We start from the raw sequence: 19925 nt of genomic DNA on the forward strand, positions 1-19925 counted from the left end.
GACAGAAGAGGAGACAGGTACATGAGCAGTGTGCTTGCCTCTAAAGGCTTGTGGAAGTTTATATTGTCATACAAAGAGCTATTGAATGGAGCACTCAAGGATCCCGTACATATGTGCCCCGAGATAGCATAGGATTCTCAAGGATATCTTAGGCGTTAGGACTTAGGAAGAGCAGGGCCTGTGACTGGGGCCTCAAGGAAGCCACAAGGACATGAGACACCACTTTCTATCCAGCCCTTCACCTGGGCCTCAGAGTAATCTTATTGAGCATGATTTTTATGTCATCATCTCTCTTCATGACATAAGTTTGTTATCATAGACCCAAGTCTCCAGAGAGCACAGTTACACATGTGTTTTGGATACAAATAAAATTGTTTAGCAGTGCTGCCAGCACTGATTAGGGCATTGGCCATCAGAGGTTGAGGCTCATTGGACAGCCTAGCCAGGAGAATTCTGTTTCCAGGCATGTAGCAGAACAAGCTGTCTTCTTCATAATGGCACCTTTTTGCAGAAGAAGAAAGTTGAGGATGTCAGGGCACTATTGAGATGAGCCTTTGATGAAACTGCACAGTCTGCTGGGTGACACCATGGTATGAATGCCTGTCGGGCTCCTGTGGACTCACGGAAGGGAGTTCAATATAGTGGGTTGGGTTCTCTAAGTCACAGGGGCCCGCATTGCCTTGGTGCCCATGACCAGCATTTGAATATTTTTACACATGGAACTCGAACAGCTGATAAATCTTTTCAGTAAAGAGGTAGGATACAAGATCAACAACAAAATCAGTAGACCTTCTATACACAAATGACAAAACGGCTGAGATACAAGTCAGAGAAACATCACCCTTTACAATAGCCACATATAATAAAATGTATTCTGTTATAACAATAAGGAAACAAGGGAACGTCCTTTGCGATAAGAACTTTAAATCTCTGAGGTAAGAAGTTAAAGAAGATATAGGAAAAAGGAAGAATCTCACATGCTTTTTGAGAGTTAGGATTCTCATAGCAAAATCACAACCTCATCAAAATCAATCTACAGTTTCAATGCAACCCCCATCAAAATCCCTATATAATTCTTCACTGACTTGGAAAAAATACTCAACTTCATGTCAGAAAAAAGAACCATGAATGCTAAAACAATCCTGTATAATTTACCAACCTGTGGAGGCATCCTCATCCCTGAACCCAAGCCCAGCTATAGAGATAGAGTACAAAAAACAGCTTGTTACTGGTATGAAAACCAATAGCAGAGAAAGTAGTGAGTATTCTTGAATGCACTGGTACCAGAGATCACTTCCCAAATAAGGTATCAAAAGCACAGATACTGAGCACCACAATTAATCAATGGGACCTCTTGAAACCGAGAAGCTTTTGAGGTCCAAAAGACAGGCTACAGAATGGGAAAATATCTCCAGCAACACCACATCTGCCAGAGGTAAGACCACAGTCTGTAAAGGACTCAAGAAACTAACTTCAATATATTGAGCAATCCAATTAAAAGAATTCAAGGAAGGTAAACAGAGAAGAGGAATCTGAATTGGCTGAAAGACTTTAATGAAATACTCAACATGATTAATTATCAGAGAAATGCAAATCCAAAAGACTCTGACATACAACCTTCAACCACTCAGAAGTGGTATGATCCAAAACACTAAGAGATTCAATGTTCCACAGGATGCAGGACAAAGGGAATAGTCGTACATTCATGGGAATGCAAACATGTACAACCACTGTGGAAATCAGGCAGTTTCTCAGAAAATATTGAATTGAACTAACTCAAGACCCAACCCTAGTTCTCTTGGGCAGATATAACCAACAGAGTCATGGAGGCTATATAAATAGTGGGTGGGAAGACCCCAGGAAAATGGTGGTTTTTAATAAATTTTGGGTTTACTCACTTACTGAGCAAGCCTTATTGAAACTTTTCACAAATAAGAAAAGAATTTCCAGTGTGTCAAGTTGATATTAAAAATAAATAAATAAATAAATAAATAAATAAATAAATAAATAAATAAATATTTAACTAAATCCTAAATAAACAACTAGGCGGGGAAATAAGTGAAGTGTAAGCTTCTTTATCCCTGTTCCATGAATCTGAGAAGCTCTGAGCTTTCTGAGTCTACCTATGTGTATTCCTTGCAGTTCCTGATCAATGTGTCCTGTGCAATTCACTTGGAATTGTCCAGGACAGGTTATGTATTTAGGGTTGTGATTCTATACCCTTAGTCCTGCAGGCCAGAAGATTGCAAGAATCAGGCAACAGGCTGGACGCTATAATTCCAAAATCTGAGATACAACTTTCCACTTCTCAGAAGGGCTAAGATCCAAAACACTAATGAGAGTCAACATTTTAGTCGAAGAGTAATAAAGGGAATACTCCTCCCCTGCTAGTGGGAATGCATATTTACAGCCACTGTGGAAATCAGGCAGTTTCTCAGAAAATAGGGAATCATACCACCTCAATAACCACACATACCTCTCTCGGGCAGATACAACAATCAGAACCATGGAGACTATATACATAGCAGGGTGGTAATTCTAGGCAAACTGTGGCTTATAACACATTTTGGTTTTTCTCAAATACTGAGCAAGTCTTATTGAAACATTTCACAATTAAGATAAGAACTTACAGGGTATCTACTTGATCTTAAAAATAAATAAATAAATCATAAATAAATAAATGGATCATATATAAATATATAGGTGGTGATGTAAATTAAACTGTAAGTTTCTCTATCCCTGTTCCATGAATCTGAGAAGCTCTGTGCCTTCTGTGTCCACATATGTGTATCCATTGCAGACCTGATCAATGGCTCCTGTCCAATTCACTTGGAATTTTCCCAGACAGGGTATGTATTTAGGATTGCGATTCTATACCCATAGGCCTGCAGGCCAGAAGATTGCAAAAATCAGGCAAGCACCTGTAGGCCATAATTCCAAAATTGAAATGTTCTTGGTGTCTCAGAGTACTTAGAAGATGAAGTTACCTGACCTTTATAGATGCTGGCATTTGGGCTGATCTTTCCAATTACCTGAAATGTTTCACAATTCTTTGGGCTCTGAAACAGTATTGCTGGTCACTGAAAGACAGCAGAGGAGACAGGGACATGAAAAGTTTGTTCGCTGCTAAAGCCTTGCACAAGGGTAGTGTGTCATACATAGGGCTGTTGAATGGATCCCTGAAGGCTCCTGTAGATTTGTGCCCCTGGAGAGCATAGGATTCCCCAGGAGGGGAAACAGGACTTAGGGAGAGCAGGGCCTGTGAATGGGCCCTCAAGGAAGCCACAAGGACATGAGGCACCTCTTTCTCCCCTGCCCTTCAGCCTTGGCCTCAGCGTAATCCTATTGAGCATGATTTTTATGTCATCATCTCTCTTCATGACATAGGTTTGTCATCATAGACCCAGGTCTCCTGAGAGAAGAGTTGCACATGCCTCTGGGATACAAACAAAATTGCTTACCAGGGCTGCCGGCACTGATGAGGGCATTGGCCATGAGATGTTGAGGCCCATAGGACAGCTCAGCCAGGTGAAATCTGTTTGGAGGCATGTAGCAGAACATGCCAGCTTCTTCATAACAGCACCTTTTTGCAGAAGAAAAAGGAGAGGATGTCAGGGCATTATTGAGATGAGTCTTTGATGACACTGCACAGTCTTTGGGGTGAGACCATGCTATGAATGCCTATCATTGATGAGTAAATTTCTGGCCCTTGGAAATTCCAATACACAGTGAGTCCTGTTGGTGGGAATGCAAACTTGTTCAACCACTGTGAAAATCAGTATGGCAGTTTCTTCGAAATTTGGGAATCAAACTATCTCAACACCCAACTTCTAATCTTGGGCATATATCCAAGGATTGCTCAATCATACTGCAAAGATGCATGTTCCAATATATTCATAGCAGCACTATTTGTAATATCTGGAATGTGGAAACAACATAGCTGCCTGACAACTAAGTAATGGAGTACGAAAATTGGTGCCTATACACAATGTAGTTCTACTGAGCAGAGGAAAACAATGACAGCATGAAATTTTCAGGCAAATGGATGGAACTAGACTAAATCATCCTGAGTAACCCAAACTCAAAAGACAAACTTGGTTTTTACACACTCATAAGTGGATTCTAGTTATAAAACAAAGAACAATCAGATGACAAGCAACAGAACCACAGAGGCAATATATAAAGAGGAGGATCCCTAGGATGAGTGTGACTTATAATAAGTTTTAGGTTGACTCATTTTGTGCGCAAGCATTATTGAAACATTCCACTATTAAGATGTGGATCTATACTCTATCAAGCTGATACTTGAAAATTTTTATTAATTAATTAATTAATTAATTAATTAATTAATTGACATGGAAGTAAAATGTAGTGTAAATTTCTCTATCACTCTAACATGAACTCTTATATGTTTTGTTGTGAACCTAGCCTTTAATGGCTGAGCCATCTCTCCAGCCCTACTCTAACATGAAACAGTGAAGCTCTTAGCCTTCTGAGTTCACCTATGGACAGGTCTTGGTCAATGTCTCCTGTCCAATTCACTTTGAATTGTCTAGGACATCGTGTGCTTTTGGGATTGCCATTCTGCATCCATAGGCCTCAAGGGCAGAAGATTGCCAGAATCAGGTCAGATCCTGGAGTCCATGCTTCTATACTGGAAAAGTTCTTGGCATGTTAGAGGACTTAGAATATGAAGGGACATGACCTTTAGAGATCCTATCAGTTGGACTGAACTTTCCTATTACCTGATTACTTTAGGATGCTGTGGGCTCTGAAACGGCATCCCAGGTCACTGAAAGACAGCAGAGGAGACAGGGACATGAGCACTGTGTTCACCACTAAAGCCTTGCACAAGGCTAGAGAGTCACACAAGGGGCTTTGAATGGAGCCCTCAGGGCTCTCCAAGTTATGTGCCCCTGAATATCATTGGAATCCCCAGGATGGGAAACAGGACTTAGGGAGAGCAGAGCTTGCACATTGGGCCTTAAGATAGGCACAAGGAGACAAAGCACCTCTTTCTTCCCTGCCCTGCAGCCTGGTCTGCAGTATAATCCTATTGTGTATGATTTTTATGTCATAATGTCTCTTCATGACATAGATTTGTCATCATAGACCCAGGTCTCCAGAAGTTTAGACCAAGGACTGCACAGCCTAGTAAATATGCTTCAGGAGATTCAGCAGAATGAGTTGTCTTCTTCTTAAGGGCACCTTTTCAGGAGTTAAAAAGGAGAGGATGTCAGGGCACTCTTGACATGAGCCATTGATGATTCTGCATACTCTGCAGGATGTAGCCATGTTCTGAATGCCTGCCAAGGAAGAGTACATTTTAGGCCCTTGAAAAATCCATTAACAGTGAGTCCTGCCACACAGTAATGGATAGGTTACTTTCTAACCTGTCTTTAATTTAACTTCAATGTTTCATTAACTACACCTTTCCACTCATACTCTGAATGTTAACATTAGACTGATGACAAATGTCAAGACATTATGCAGGACTAGTTAAATCTTTTTCCTTGTGATTCTTGTCTAGGCTCCATCAAGTCAGAGACCTGGCATGAGTTCTCTATCCTAGAGCACTATGTATTTGAAGTCTGAGACCCACAGACATATAGCTCCATAAATAGTTCATTCTCCCAAGGGCATCATTTGCTGTTCCCCAGCCTGTGTTATTTGCCTGCTCTACAGCCATGGGATATTCCACATCACATTTGTCATAGATGTGTGTTGTTACAGCTTTGTAGAATATTTGAGGAGCTGAAAATAATTAAGAATGACTACTCTTTAGAGGGTCTGAAAACAATCAGGACTTATGGCCTTGGGGCCAGAAAGAGAATATCTGCCCTGAAACACAATCCCACCTTGACTCCTATGGCATGATGGATGAGAGGTCAATCAAATGGGTTCTCTTAGTCACAGTCATAGGGAATATATGTTGGCTCTGTCCAGTATTTGAATGTTCAAGATGTCCCTATGTCCTATAAGTCCAAGAACTGGCCTGGGTTCATCATGAGCTCAAGGGTGTGCCAGATGTCCCTTCCTCATATCCCTCTCATCAAAGATGTGGCCTCAAGCCTTCTGTCACAATATGACCTTGAAGGTCTTTCCATGCCTGTCCAAGTCTGGTGGGAGGCTCAAGGATAAAACTAGGTGGTGAAGTAAAGTGAAGTATAAGTTTCTCTATCCCTGTTCCATGACCCAGAGAAGTGCTGAGCCTCCTGACTCTACCTATGGGTATTCTCTGCAGGCCCTGATACGTGGCTCCTTTCCAATTCCCTTGGAAATTCCAGTAAAGGGTGTGTGTTTGTGATTGCCACTCAATAACCATAGGCTTGAAGGGTAGAAGACTGGCAAAATCGGGCCAGACTCTGGAGGCTGTGCTTCTACAGTGGAAAGTGAAAGATTCGTGGGGTGTCAGAGGCTTTAGAAGGTGAAGGCACATGACCTTTAGAGATCCCAGCATTTGGGCTTATCTTTTCAATTACCTCAATGTGCCAGGATCCTGTGGAATCTGAAACAGCATCCCAGGTCACTGAAAGACAGCAGAGGAGACAAGGACATGAGCAGTATGTTCGCCACTAAAGCCTTACACAAGGGTAGAGTGTCATAAAAAGGGCTGTTGAATGGAGCCCTCAGGGATCCCATAGTTATGTGCCCCTGGATAGCATAGGATTCCACAGAAGTGGATCAGTAAATTTCTAGCCCTTTGAAAATCATATACACAGTGAGTTCTGCTGCCCAGTATGTGATATGTACCTTTATGCCAGCCCAAATTTTGACTTCAGTGTTTTAATAAAGGCACATTTCCCTTCATGCTCTGACTGTTAGACCTAGACTGATGACAGTTGACATGGCAATATGCAGAGCAAGTTAAATATTTTTTCTTATGGTTCCTGCATTGGTCCCACAAAGTCAGAGACCTGTCATCAATTCTCCATGTTAGAACACCTTTTATATGAAGGACTAGGCTCACAGAAAAATCCCTACATAAAAATCCATTTTCCCAATGGTGTCATGTACGGCTTGCCAGCCTGTCTCACTTGCCTTCTCTACACCCCAGGGAAATTTCACATAACAGTGGTCACCAAAGAATGTTCCTACAACTTTTGAAATGTACATGAAACAGAAATTCATGGCAAAAACCTACTGTTGAGAGAGTCTGAAAATATCAGGGCTCATGGCCTTGAGACTATGAAGAGAATGCCTGCCCAGATACACAATCCCATACTGGCTCCTGTGGCCTTTCATATGGGAGTTCAATCAATGAGGGTCACTAGGTTATATGAGTAGGGAATACCTTGGTAGCACTGTCAAGCAACTGAATATTCAAAATGTACTCATGCCCAATATGCCCAATAAATGGACAGGTTGTACAATTATTTTAAGTTTATGCCAGATGACTCCTGATGAAAGCCTTTTCAGAAAGGATTAGGCACTCAGGACTTCTGTCACAATGTGACCTTGAAGTTTGTCCCCTGCCCATTCCAATCAGGACAGAAATCTCAAGGATAAAACTAGTCAAGCAAGAAAATAGAAGGATAAGTTCTTCTATAACTGTGGCATGAACCAGAGAAGCTCTGAGTCCTCTGATACCACCTACAGTCATTCCCCTGTAGGCCCTGATCAGTGACTCCTGTTCAATTCCCTTGGAATTGTCCAGGACAGGGTATCCATGGAATTGCCATTCTGCACTCAAGGCCTGAGGGGTAGAATATTGCCACAATCAGGCCAGAGCTTGAGGCTGGGCTACTAAATTAGAAGTATTCTTGGCATGTCAAAGGCTTTACAACTGGAAGGCACAAAACCCTTATAGATACTAGTACTTGGGATTATTGTTCCCTTACCTGAAATGTACCAGGATTCTTCAGACTCTGAAACAAGTTTCCAGGTCACTGAAAGACAGGAGAGGAAACAGAGACAAGAATAGTATGTTGGCAACTAAAACCTTTACAAGGGTAGAGAGTCCCACAAGGTGATTTTGAAGGGAGGCCTCAGGGCTCTCCAAGTATGTGCTACTGGATAGCATAGGATTCCTCAGTGGGAAAACAGGGTTTAGGGATAGCAGGACCGCTGATATGGGCCTCATGGAAGCCACAAGGAGATGAGGCACCTCTTTTAGCCCTTCCCTGCAGCCTAGGCCTCAGCACATTCTATTGATCATGATTTTTATGTCACCATATCTCTTCATGTCATAGGTTTTTCATCATATACCCAGGGCTTCAGAGAGCACAGCTATTCATGCATTTGTAATAACAACCAGCATTGCTTACCAAGGATTCCAGAGCTGATGAGGGCCATGACTATGAGAAGTTTGGGCCTAAAGTATTTTGCTCAAGTCTGCTTCAAAGGATCCCACTGAATGGATGTTCTTCTTCTAAAGGGCACCTGTTGAGTCGGGATAAAAAAGAGTATGTCAGGGCAAGATTGAAATGGTTCTTTGATGACACTTCACGGTCTGCGGGTTGTAAGGATGGTCTGAAAGCATAAAAAACATCAGTAAATTGCTGGCCCTTTGAAAATCAAAGACACAGTCAGTCCAACCACAAAGCAAGTGATAGGTACCGTTTGGGTCTGCCAAAATTTTAACTTCAGTGTTTCAAAGAAGCCACCTTTCCCCCATGCTCTGACTGTTACCATTAGACTGATGACAATTGAAATGACACTATGCAGAGCCAGTTAAATATTTTTCCTTATGATTCTTGCATTGGTCCCACCAATTCAGAAGCCTGTCATCCATTCTCCATGTTAGAACACTATTTATATAATGGCCTACACTGACAGACAAATCCCTACATAAAAATCCATTCTCCCAAGGGTGTCATTTGCTGCTCACCAGCCTATATTTCTCTCCTGCTCCACACCCCAGGGGAAATTTGACAAACCTGTGTTCATAAAGATGTGTTCTTACAACTCTGTTGAATACACATGAAGCAGAATTTCATTGCAAAAAACTACTGTTGAGAGTGTCTGAAAAGAATCAAGGCTCATCGCCTTGAGGCCAGGAAGAGAATGTGTGCCTAGATCCAAAAACCTGTATTGGATCCTGTGGTGTGTCAGATGGGAGTACATTTAAGTGGAGTCAGTAAGTCACATGAGGAAGAAATACCTTGGTGGCACAGTCTAGCAGTAGAATGTAAAAAATGTCCTTCTGCCCAAATTGCCCAACAAGTTGCCAGGATGAACCATGATGTTAAGTGTATGCCAGATGGCCCCTCATGAAAGTCCTTTCAGCAAGGATTTGGCTCTCAAGCCTTCTGTGGCAATATGACCTTGAAGGTTGTCCTCTGCCCATTCCAATTAGGATGGCAAACCAAGGGATAAAATTAGGGGTGATGAAAAATGAGGTTTATGTTTCTCTATACCTGTATGTAGCATGAACCAGAGAGTCTCTGAGCAGCCTGATTCCACCTATAGGCATTGCCCTCAGTCCTTGAATAGTGGCTCCTGTCTGATTCCTTTGGAATTGAGCAGGACAGGGTGTGCATTTGGAATTGTTATTCTGCACTCAAAGGCATGAGTGCTAGAATATTGCCACAATCAGGCTGGAGCCTGGAGGCTGAGCTTCTGAGTTCAAAGTTTCTGGTGGTTTCAAAGGTTTTATAAAGGGAAGGCTAACAACACATATAGTTCCTACTCCTTAAGTTTATTCTTCCATTTACCTGCAATGTGCCAGTGTGCTTCGGACTCTGAAACAAAATCCCAGGTAACTAACCAAAAGACAAGAGAGGAGACAGGGATATGAGCAGTGTGTTGGAAACTAAAGCCTTGTACAAGGGGACAGAGTCCAAAGAGGTGATATGAATGGAGCCCTCAGGGCTCTGCTAGGTATTTGCAACTGGAGAGCATAGGATACCACAAGTGGGGCATTAGGGCTTAGGGAGAATAGGGCCTCTGATTGAGCCAAGGAAGCCACCGGAGATGAGACACTACTTTCTCCACTCCCTTTTAGCCTGGGCCTCAGCATTATTCTTTGGTCATGAATTTTATGACACGATCTCTCTTCATGATGTATGTTTGTCATCATAAACGCAGGTCTCCACTTAGCACAGCTGCAGATGCCTTTTTGACACAACCAACATTGCTTACCAGGGCTACAGGCGCTCATGTGGGTCTTGGCCATGAGAATTTAAGGTCCAAAGTACAGCCAATTCTGGACAAATCTGCCTCAAATGATACAGGAGAATAGATTCTTTTCTTCATAAGAGCACCTGTTTTGGAGGAAGAAAGGGGAGTATGTCAGGGCACTCTTGAGATGGGCCTTTGATGACACTGCATGGTCTGTGGCATATGACCATGGTGTGAAGGCATGCCAATGATCAGTAAATCTCTGGCCCTTCAAAAATCAACTACACAATGAGACCTGCCACACAGTTAGTGGTAGTTATCTTTCATTCCTGCCTAAATTTTAACATCAGGGTTTCAGTAAAGGCACCTTTCCTGCATGCTCTGACTGTTAACATTAGACTGATGACATCTGTCCCAACACTATGCATAATTAGTTAAATAATTTTTCTTGTAATTCTTGCATTGTCCTCACCAAGTCAGAGACTTGTTATCAAGTCTCCATGTTAGTGCACTGTCTATATAACGCCCGAGAATCACAGACAAATCACTACATGGAAATCCATGTTCCCAGGGGTTCATTTGCTGCTCACCAGCCGGTATCACTTGCCTGCTCTACAACCCTGGGGAAATGCCACATCACAGTGGTCAGAAAAGTGTGTTCTTTTTTTAAAATTAATTAATTTTTCTATTATCAGATTGATACAGTATAAATTCTTATTATAATAGTGAAATGTTTAATTGAGGCTTGCTGAGTAATTTAGTAAAACCAAAATTGTTTAAGACACAGTCTTCCTAGGGTCCCCCCTGCTATATAGCATTCCTGGTTCTGCTGGTTGGAGTCTGATTGTTCATTGTTTTATGTCTAGAATCCACCATGTTTGTACTTCTGGGTTTGAGTTACCTCACTCAAGATGATTTTTTTTCTAGATCTGTCAATTTGCCTGCAAATTTCATACTGTCATTGTTTTTCTCTGCTGAGGAGTACTTTATTGTGTATATGTACCACATTTTCCTAATCCATTCTTTAGTTGACAGGCATCTAGGTTGTCTCCAGGTTCTGGCTATTACAAATAGTGCTGCTGTGAACATAATTGAGCATCTATCTTTGTGGTATGATTGAGCATTACTTGGGCATATGTCCAAGAGTGGTATAGCTGGGACTTGAGGTAGATGGATTTCCAATTTTCTGAGTAGCCTCCATACTATTTCCACAGTGGTTTTACAAGTTTGCATTGCCACCAACAGTGGTGGAATGTTCATGTACTCAATATCCTCTCCAACATTGACTGTCATTACTGTTTGTGATCATTTCCATTCTGACAGGTGAAAGGTGACAGAGTCATTTTGATTTGCATTTCTCTGAAGATTAAGGATGTTAAGCATTTCTTTAAATGTCTTTCAGCCATTTGTGATTCCTCTTTTGAGAATTCTCTGTTAAGCTCTTTAGCCCATTTTTTTTTAAATTGGATTGTTCAGTATTTTGATGTCTAGCTTCTTGTATTCATTATGTACTTTGGAGAGGAGTCCTCTGTCAGATGTGGTGTTGGTAATGGTCTTTTCCCATTCTGCAGGGTGTCCTTTTTTCTTATTGACCATGTCTTTTGCCCTACAAAAGCTTCTTAGTTTCAAAAGGTCCCATCTATCTATCTATCTATCTATCTATCTATCTATCTATCTATCTATCTATTTTTGAGCTGAGGATCAAACCCAGGGCCTTGTGCTTGCTAGGTAAGTGCTCTACCATTGAGCTAAATCCTCAACCCTCCATTTATTAATTGTTGTACTCATTGTCTCTGCGGCTGGTGTTATATAAAGGAATTGATCTCCTGTACCAATGCATTCAAGTGTACTTCCTACTTTCTCTTCTAATAAGTTTAGTGTAACTGGATTTATGTTGAGGTCTTTGATCCAATTGGACTTGAGTTTTGTGCATGGTGACAAATATGTATCTAATTGTATCTTTTACATATTGACATCCAGGTATGCCAGCACCATTTGTTGAAGATACTTTCTATTTGCATTGTATAGTTTTGGCTTCTTTGTCAAAAATCAGGTGTTCATATGTTCATGGATTAATGTCAGGGTCTTCAATTTGATTCCATTGGTCTGGATGTTGGTTTTTATACCAGCACCAAGATGTTTTTATTACTATAGCTTGATAGTAGAGCTTGAGATCAAGGATAGTGATACCTCCAGAAGTTGCTTTATTATACAGGAATCTTTTAGCTCTCCTGGGTCTTTTGTTTTTCAGTATGAATTTAAGTATTTTTCTTTCCAAGTCTGTGAAGAATTGTGTTGGGATTTTGATGGGGATTGCAATGCTTTTGGTAAATTAGCCATTTTTACTATGTTAATCCTGCCTAAGCATGAGCATGGGATATCTTTCCATTTTCTTATATTTTCTTCATTTTCTTTCCTTAGAGATTTAAAGTTCTTATGAAAAAGTTACTTCACTTGTTTAGTTAGTGTTATAACCAGGTATTTTATATTATTTGAGGCTATTGTAAAGAGTGATGTTTCTCTGACTTCTTTCTAAGCCCAAAAAGTGTGTTCTGCCATCTTTATAGAATATATTGAACAGAAGTTCATAGCAAAAACCTACTATTGAGAGAGTTTGAATACAATCAGGGCTCATTGCCTTTAGGCCAGGAAGTGAACGCATGCCGAGATACATAATCCCATATTGGCCTCTGTGGCCTTTCAGATGGGAGGTCAATCAAGTGGGGTCACTAAGGCTCATGAGTAGGGAATGCCTTGGTGGCATTGTCGAGCAATACAATGTTCAAAATGTCCCTTTGCCCAGTTTGCCCAAGAAGTGGCAATGGTGCCGCATGATGTTAAGGTTATGCTAGATGACTCTTCATGAAATCCCTTTGAGCAAGGGTGTGCCTCTGAAGCCTTCTATGACAATGTGACATTTAAGGTATTCCTCTGCCAATTCCAATCAGGATGGGAGGCCTAAGGTCAAAACTAGGCAGGGAAAAATGTGAAGTGTAAGATTCTCTATACCTGTGACATAAACCAGAGAAGTTCTGAGCCCAAAGACTTGACCTCTGGGCATTCCGCTAAAATCCCTGATCAGCATCCTTGTCCAACATCCTTGGAATTGTGCAGGACAGGCTGTGCATTTGGAATTGTCATTCTGCACACAAAGGCCTGAGGGGTAGAATATTGTCACAATCAGGCCACATCCTGGAGTCTGTACTTTTAAGAGGAAAGCTTCTTGTGGTGTCAGAAGTTTAAGAAGGAGAAGGAATAAGACCCTTAGAGATCCCAGCCCTTGGGCTTATTCTTCCACTTAACTGAAATGTGCCAGGAAGCTTCAGGCTCTGAAACAAAATCCCATGACACTGAAAGACATGAGAGGAGACAGGGACATGAGGACAGTGATGACAACTAAAGCCTTGCACAAGGGGCTAGAGTCCCAAGAGCTGCTTTGAATGGAGCACTCAGGGGTCTGCTAGATATTTCCTGCTGGAGAGCATAGGATTCCCCAGGTGGGGAAACAGGGCTTAGGGTTAGCAGGGCCTCTGTATTGGGACTCAAAAAATTCCTAAGTAGATGAGGTACCTCTTTGTCCTCTGCTCTTAGTCTGGAAGTTAGCATCATTCGTTGGCCATGATTTTTATGTCACCATCTTTCTTCATGACATAGGTTTGTCATCATAGACCCAGGTCTCCAGAGTACATAGGTACACATGCATTTGTGACACAACCATCATTGCTTACCAGGGTTACAGGTGCTTATGAGGGCCATGGCCATGAGAATTTAAGGTCCAAAATTCAACCAATTCTGGACAAATCTGCTTCAAATGATCCTGCAGAATAAATTCACTTCTTCAAGGGAGCAGCTGTTGTGGAGGAAGAAAGGGGAGTATTTCAGAGCACTCTTGAGATGGGCCTTTGATCACACTGCCATGATCAGTGTGTAAAGGCATGCCAAGGATCAGTAATCTCTGACCCTTCAAAAATCAAATACACAGTGAGTACTGCAATGCAGGAAGTGGTAGGTACCTTTTATGCCTGCCTAAATGTTAACTCCAGGATTTCAGTAAAGGCACCTTTCCCCTCATGCACTGACTCTTAGCATTAGACTGAGGACAAATGTCTTGACACTATGCAGAATTAGTTAAATACATTTTCTTCAAATTCCTGCATTGGCCTCACCAAGTCAGAAAGCTGTTGTCAATTCTCCATGTTAGAGCACTATCTATATAAAGGCCGAGACTCACAGACAAATTGCTACATAAAAATCCATTCTCCCAAAGGTGTCATTTGGTTCTTGGAAGCCTGTGTCACTTGCCTGTTCTACATCAAGGGGGGTATTCCACATCACAGTGTTCAGCAACGTGTGTTCTTACAACTTTATAGAATATGCACAAAACAGAAATTCATTGCAAAAACCCACTGTTGAGAGAGTCTGAAAACAACCAGGGCTCATGATCATGAGACAATGAAGAAAATGCCTACCCAGATACACAATCCCATATTGGCTCCTGAGGCCTTTCAGATGGGATGTCAATCAAGTGGGGTCACTAAGTCACATGGGTAGGGAATGCCTTGGTGGCACTGTTATGCAATAAAATGTTCAAACTGTCCTTCTGCCCAATGTGCCCAAGAAGTGTCCAGGGTGCAGCATGATAATAAAGTTATGCTAGATGACTGCTCATGAAAGCCCTTTCAGCAAGGATGTGGCTCTCAAGCTTTCTGTTACAATGTGACCTTGAAGGTCTTCCCCTGCCCAATCCAATCAGGATCAGAGGCCCAAATATAAAACTAGGCAGGGAAGAAAAGTGAAGTGTATGTTTCTCTATTCCTGTGGCATGAACCAGAGAAGCTCTGAACTTTCTGATTCCACATAAGGCATTTTCTTGATGACCCTGATCATCAGTTCCTCTCTGATTCCCTTGGAATTGAGCAGGACAGGGTGTGCATTTGGAATTGTCATTCTGCACGCCAAAATCAGGCCAGAGCCTGGAGGCTGTGCTACTAAAGTGGAAGGATTATTGGGTTGTCAGAGACTTTAGAACTGGAAGGCACATGACCCTTAATGATCCTAGCACTTGGGATTATTGTTCCCTTAACTGAAATGTGCCAGGATGTTTTGGGGTCTGAAACAAATTTCAGGTCACTGGAAGACAGGAGAGGTAACAGGGACATGAATAGTGTGTTGGCAACTAAACCCTTGTACAAGGGTAGAGACTCAAACAGTGTGATTTTGAAGGGAGGCCTCAGGGATCCCCTAGGTATGTGCTACTGGATAGCACTGGATTCCCCAGTGGGAAATCAGAGGGCTTAGGGAAATCAGGGCTTAGGGAAATCATGACCGCTGAACTGGTCCTCATGGAAGCCACAAAGAGATGAGGCACCTCTTTCAGCCCTTCCCTGCAGCCTGGGCCTCAAAGCATTCTATTGAGCATGAGTTTTATGTCACTATCTCTGTTCATGTCATAGGTTTGTCATCATAGACCCAGGTCTTCAGAGAGCACAGCTATTCATGCATTTAGAATAACAACCAACATTGCTTACCAGGGCTTCCAGAGTTGATGAGCGCCATGGGTATGAGAAATTTGGGCCTAAAGTATAGCTAATTCTGCTCAATTCTGCTTCAAAGGATCCCATTGAATGGATTCTCTTCTTCCAAAGGGCACCTGGTTTGTCGGGAGAAAAAAAGAGTATGTCAGGTCATACTTGAGATGTGTCTTTGATGACACATCATGGTTTGTGTGGGTAGTGACCATGGTCTGAAAGCATAACAAACATCAGTAAATTGTTGGCACTTTGAAAATCAAATATACAGTGAGTCCTGCCACACAGTAAGTGATAGGTACCTTTCATGCCTACCAAACTTTTAACTTTGGTGTTTAAATAAAGCCTCCTTTCCCCTCCTGCTCTGACTGTTACCATTAGACTGATGACAATTGTCATGAACTATATAGAGCCAGGTAATATTTTTCCTTATAAATCCTGTATTGGCCCCACCAAGTCAGACACCTGTCATCCATTCTCCATACTAGAACACAATTTATATAAAGGCCTACACTGACAGACAAATCCCTACATAAAAATCCATTCTCCCAAGGGTGTCATTTGCTGCTCACCAGCCTATATCTCTCTCCTGCTCCACACCCCAGGGGAAATTTGACAAACCTGTGTTCATAAAGATGTGTTCTTACAACTCTGTTGAATACACATGAAGCAGAATTTCATTGCAAAAAACTACTGTTGAGAGTGTCTGAAAAGAATCAAGGCTCATCGCCTTGAGGCCAGGAAGAGAATGTGTGCCTAGATCCAAAAACCTGTATTGGATCCTGTGGTGTGTCAGATGGGAGTACATTTAAGTGGGGTCAGTAAGTCACATGAGGAAGAAATACCTTGGTGGCACAGTCTAGCAGTAGAATGTAAAAAATGTCCTTCTGCCCAAATTGCCCAACAAGTTGCCAGGATGAACCATGATGTTAAGTGTATGCCAGATGGCCCCTCATGAAAGTCCTTTCAGCAAGGATTTGGCTCTCAAGCCTTCTGTGACAATATGACCTTGAAGGTTGTCCCTTGCCCATTCCAATTAGGATGGCCAACCCAGGGATAAAATTAGGTGGGGAAGAAAAATGAAGTGTAATTTTGTGCATACCTGTGGCATGAACCAGAGAATCTCTGAGCAGCCTGACTCCACCTATAGGCATTCCCCTCAGTCCTTGAATAGTGGCTCCTGTCTGATTCCTTTGGAATTGAGCAGGACAGGGTGTGCATTTGGAATTGTTATTCTGTACCCAAAGTCACGAATGCTAGAATATTGCCAAATCTGTCCAGAGCCTTGAGACTGTGCTTCTGAGTTGACAGTTTCTTGGGGTGTCAGAAGTTTTACAAGGGGAAGGCAAAGAATGCATATAGATCCCACACCTTAAGCTTATTCTTCCATTTAGATTTTATGTGCCAGTGTGCTTCGGGCTCTGATACAAATTCCCAGGTAACTCAAAGACAAGAGAGGAGACAGGGACATGAGCAGTGTGTTGGATACTAAAGCCTTGTATAAGAGGACAGAGTCCAAAGAGGTGATATGAATGGAGCCCTCAGGGCTCTGCTATGTATTTGCAACTGGAGAGCATAGGATACCATAATTGAGTCGTTAGGGCTTAGGGAGAGCAGATCCTTGGTTTGGGGCCTCAAGGAAACCACAAGGAGATGAGGCACCTCTTTCTCTTCTGCCCTTAGTCTGGGCCTCAGCATCATTCTTTGGTCATGATTTTTATGTCACCATCTTTCCTCATGACATAGGTTTGTCTTCATAGACCCAGGTCTCTGGAGATCATAGTTACACATGCCTTTGTGACACAACCGTCATTGCTTACCAGGCCTGCAGGCACTCATGTGGACTTTGGCCATGAGAATTAAGGCACAAAGTACAGCCAATTCAGGAAAATTTGGCCTCAAAGGATCCCACAGAATAGATTCACTTCTTCAAAGGAGCAGTTGTTGTGGAGGAAGAAAGGGGAGTATGTCAGGGCACTTTGAAATGGTCCTTTGTAACACTGCATGGTCTGGGGGATATAACCATTGTGTGATGGAATGCCAAGGATCAGTAAATCTCTGGCCCTTCAAAAATCAAATACACAGTGAGTCCTGCAGCACAGTAAGTGGTAGGGACCTTTTGTGTCTGCCTAAATTTTAACTCCAGATTTTCTGTAAAGGCACCTTTCCTCTCATGCTCTATTAGCATTAGACTGAGGACAAATGTCCCAACACTATTCAGAACTATTTAAATATATTTTTTTCTAATTCCTACATTGGACCCACCAAATCATAGAGCTGTCATCAATTTTCCATGTTAGAGCACTATCTATATAAAGGCCGAGACTCACAAACAAATCGTTACATAAAAATCCATTCTACCAAAGTTGTCATTTGCTACTTGCCAACCTGTGTCACTTGCCTGCTCTATGTCAAAGGGGAAAATTCCACATCACAGTGATTAACAACGTGTGTTCTTACAATTTTATAGAATATGCACAAAACAGAAAATCGTTGCAAAAACCCACTGTTGAGAGATTTTGTGAACATTCAGGGCTCATGGCCTTTAGACCATGAAGTGAATGCCTGCCCAGATACACAATCTCGTATTGGCTCCTCTGGCCTTTCAGATGGGAGGTCAATCAAGTGGGGTCACTAAGTCACATGGGTAGGGAATGCCTTGGAGGCACTGTTGTACAATAAAATGTTCAAAATGTCCTTCTGCCCAAAGAGGCCAGGGTGAATCATGATGTTAAGGTTATGCTAGATGCCTCACATGAAAGCCCTTTCAGTAAAGGTGTGGCTCTCAAGCCTTATGAAACAATATGATTTTGAAGGTCTTCCCCTGCCCATTCCAAACAGGATGAGAGGCCCAAGGATAAAACTAGGCAGGGAAAAAAGTGAAGTGTATGTTTTTCTATTTCTTTGGCATGAACAAGAGAAGCTCTGAGCCTTATGACTCCACTTTTAGGCATTCTCCTATATTCTCTGATCAGTAGCTGCTTTCCAACAACCTTGGAATTGTCCAGGACAAGGTGTGCATGGAATAGCCATTCTGCACCCTAAGACCTTAAGGGTAGAATATTACCACAATCAGGCCAGAACCTGGAGGCTGTGCTTCTAAAAGGGAAAGATTCTGGGGGTTTCAGAGACTTTAGAAGGGGAAGGCTCCAGACCCATAGAGAACTCAGACCTTGGGCTTATTCTTCCACTTACTGGGAGGTGCCAGGATGCTTCATGCTCTGATACAAAATCCCAGGTCACTGAAAGACATGAGAGGAGACAGGGATATGAGCACTGTGTTGGCAACTAAAACCTTGTACAAGAGTAGACAGTCACACAAGGTGCTTTGAAGGGAGGACTCAGGGCTCTCCTCGGTATCTGCCACTGGACAGCATAGGAATCCCCAGGTGAGCAATCAGGGATGAGGTATAGCCTGACCTCTCAATTGGGCCATAAGAAAGCCACAAGGAGATGAGGCATATCTATAGCCCATGCCCTGCAGCCTGGGCCTCAGCATCATTCTTTTGAGCATGATTTTTATGTCACTATCTCTCTTTATGACATAGGTTTGTCATCATAGTCCCAGGGCTCCAAGGAGGACAGCTACATATGCTTTTGGGAAACAAACAAAGTGCTTACCAGGGCAGACTGAACTGATGAGGTCCTTTGTCATGAGAAGTTGAGAGCTAATGTCCAGCCCATTCTGGTCAAAGCTGCTTCAAGCATTCAGCAGAATAAATTCTCTTCTTCAAAGGGCCTGATCTGTATAGGAAGAAAGGGGAGGATATCAGGTCACCCTTGGGATGGGCCATTGATAAAATTGCCTGTTCTGTGAAAAGTGACCATGGTCTGAAAGCATGTCAAGTCTCTGTAAATCTCTGGCCCCTGGAAATTAAAATACACTGAGAGTGCTTCCACAGAGTTACAGATAGGATCCTTTCATTCCTGACTTGGAAACTTCAGTGTTTCAGTAAAGGCACCTTTCCCCATATGTTCTGACTGTTACCATTGACAATTGTCAAGACACTATGCAGGGCTAGTTAAATCTTTTTTTCTAGTGATTTCTGCACTGGCCCCATCATGTCAGAGGCCATTCATCAGTTCTCCATGGTAGAACACATAAAGGCTGACACCCACAGACAAATGCCTACAGAAAAATCCATTTTCCCAAAGGTGTCACTTGCTGCTCCCCAGGGTGTGTCACTTGCCTGCTCTAGACCTCTAGAGAAATTCCACATCACAGTTGTCAGAGAATGGCGTGCTTAGAGCTTTGTAGGACATTCATGAAGCCGAAATCCAATGCTAATGCCTATTGTTGATTGGGTTTGAAAAAAATCAGGGCTTATGGCCTTG

The 19925-nt window shown here is 42.3% G+C and overlaps 9 non-coding genes across 9 annotated transcripts; all 9 read right to left on the reverse strand.

Moving 5' to 3' along the window:
• Nucleotides 1-244: 244 nt before the first annotated feature.
• Nucleotides 245-323, reverse strand: LOC118576872. The gene has a single exon (XR_004944070.1). It is a non-coding gene; the product is annotated as a small nucleolar RNA SNORD115 (small nucleolar RNA).
• A 3003-nt stretch (nucleotides 324-3326) lies between these two features.
• Nucleotides 3327-3405, reverse strand: LOC118576871. The gene has a single exon (XR_004944069.1). It is a non-coding gene; the product is annotated as a small nucleolar RNA SNORD115 (small nucleolar RNA).
• Nucleotides 3406-5037: 1632 nt separating this feature from the next.
• LOC118576886 lies at nucleotides 5038-5116 on the reverse strand. Its single transcript, XR_004944083.1, has one exon. It is a non-coding gene; the product is annotated as a small nucleolar RNA SNORD115 (small nucleolar RNA).
• A 3016-nt stretch (nucleotides 5117-8132) lies between these two features.
• On the reverse strand, nucleotides 8133-8210 carry LOC118576889. The gene has a single exon (XR_004944086.1). It is a non-coding gene; the product is annotated as a small nucleolar RNA SNORD115 (small nucleolar RNA).
• Nucleotides 8211-9949: 1739 nt separating this feature from the next.
• LOC118576895 lies at nucleotides 9950-10027 on the reverse strand. Its single transcript, XR_004944092.1, has one exon. It is a non-coding gene; the product is annotated as a small nucleolar RNA SNORD115 (small nucleolar RNA).
• Nucleotides 10028-13656: 3629 nt separating this feature from the next.
• Nucleotides 13657-13734, reverse strand: LOC118576894. The gene has a single exon (XR_004944091.1). It is a non-coding gene; the product is annotated as a small nucleolar RNA SNORD115 (small nucleolar RNA).
• Nucleotides 13735-15455: 1721 nt separating this feature from the next.
• Nucleotides 15456-15533, reverse strand: LOC118576888. Its single transcript, XR_004944085.1, has one exon. It is a non-coding gene; the product is annotated as a small nucleolar RNA SNORD115 (small nucleolar RNA).
• A 1743-nt stretch (nucleotides 15534-17276) lies between these two features.
• Nucleotides 17277-17354, reverse strand: LOC118576885. The gene has a single exon (XR_004944082.1). It is a non-coding gene; the product is annotated as a small nucleolar RNA SNORD115 (small nucleolar RNA).
• A 1723-nt stretch (nucleotides 17355-19077) lies between these two features.
• LOC118576878 lies at nucleotides 19078-19156 on the reverse strand. The gene has a single exon (XR_004944076.1). It is a non-coding gene; the product is annotated as a small nucleolar RNA SNORD115 (small nucleolar RNA).
• Between the last annotated feature and the right edge of the window lie 769 nt (nucleotides 19157-19925).

The sequence above is a fragment of the Onychomys torridus genome, chromosome 1 (genome assembly GCF_903995425.1).
Source record: "Onychomys torridus chromosome 1, mOncTor1.1, whole genome shotgun sequence".
NCBI classification, from domain to species: Eukaryota; Metazoa; Chordata; class Mammalia; order Rodentia; family Cricetidae; genus Onychomys; species Onychomys torridus.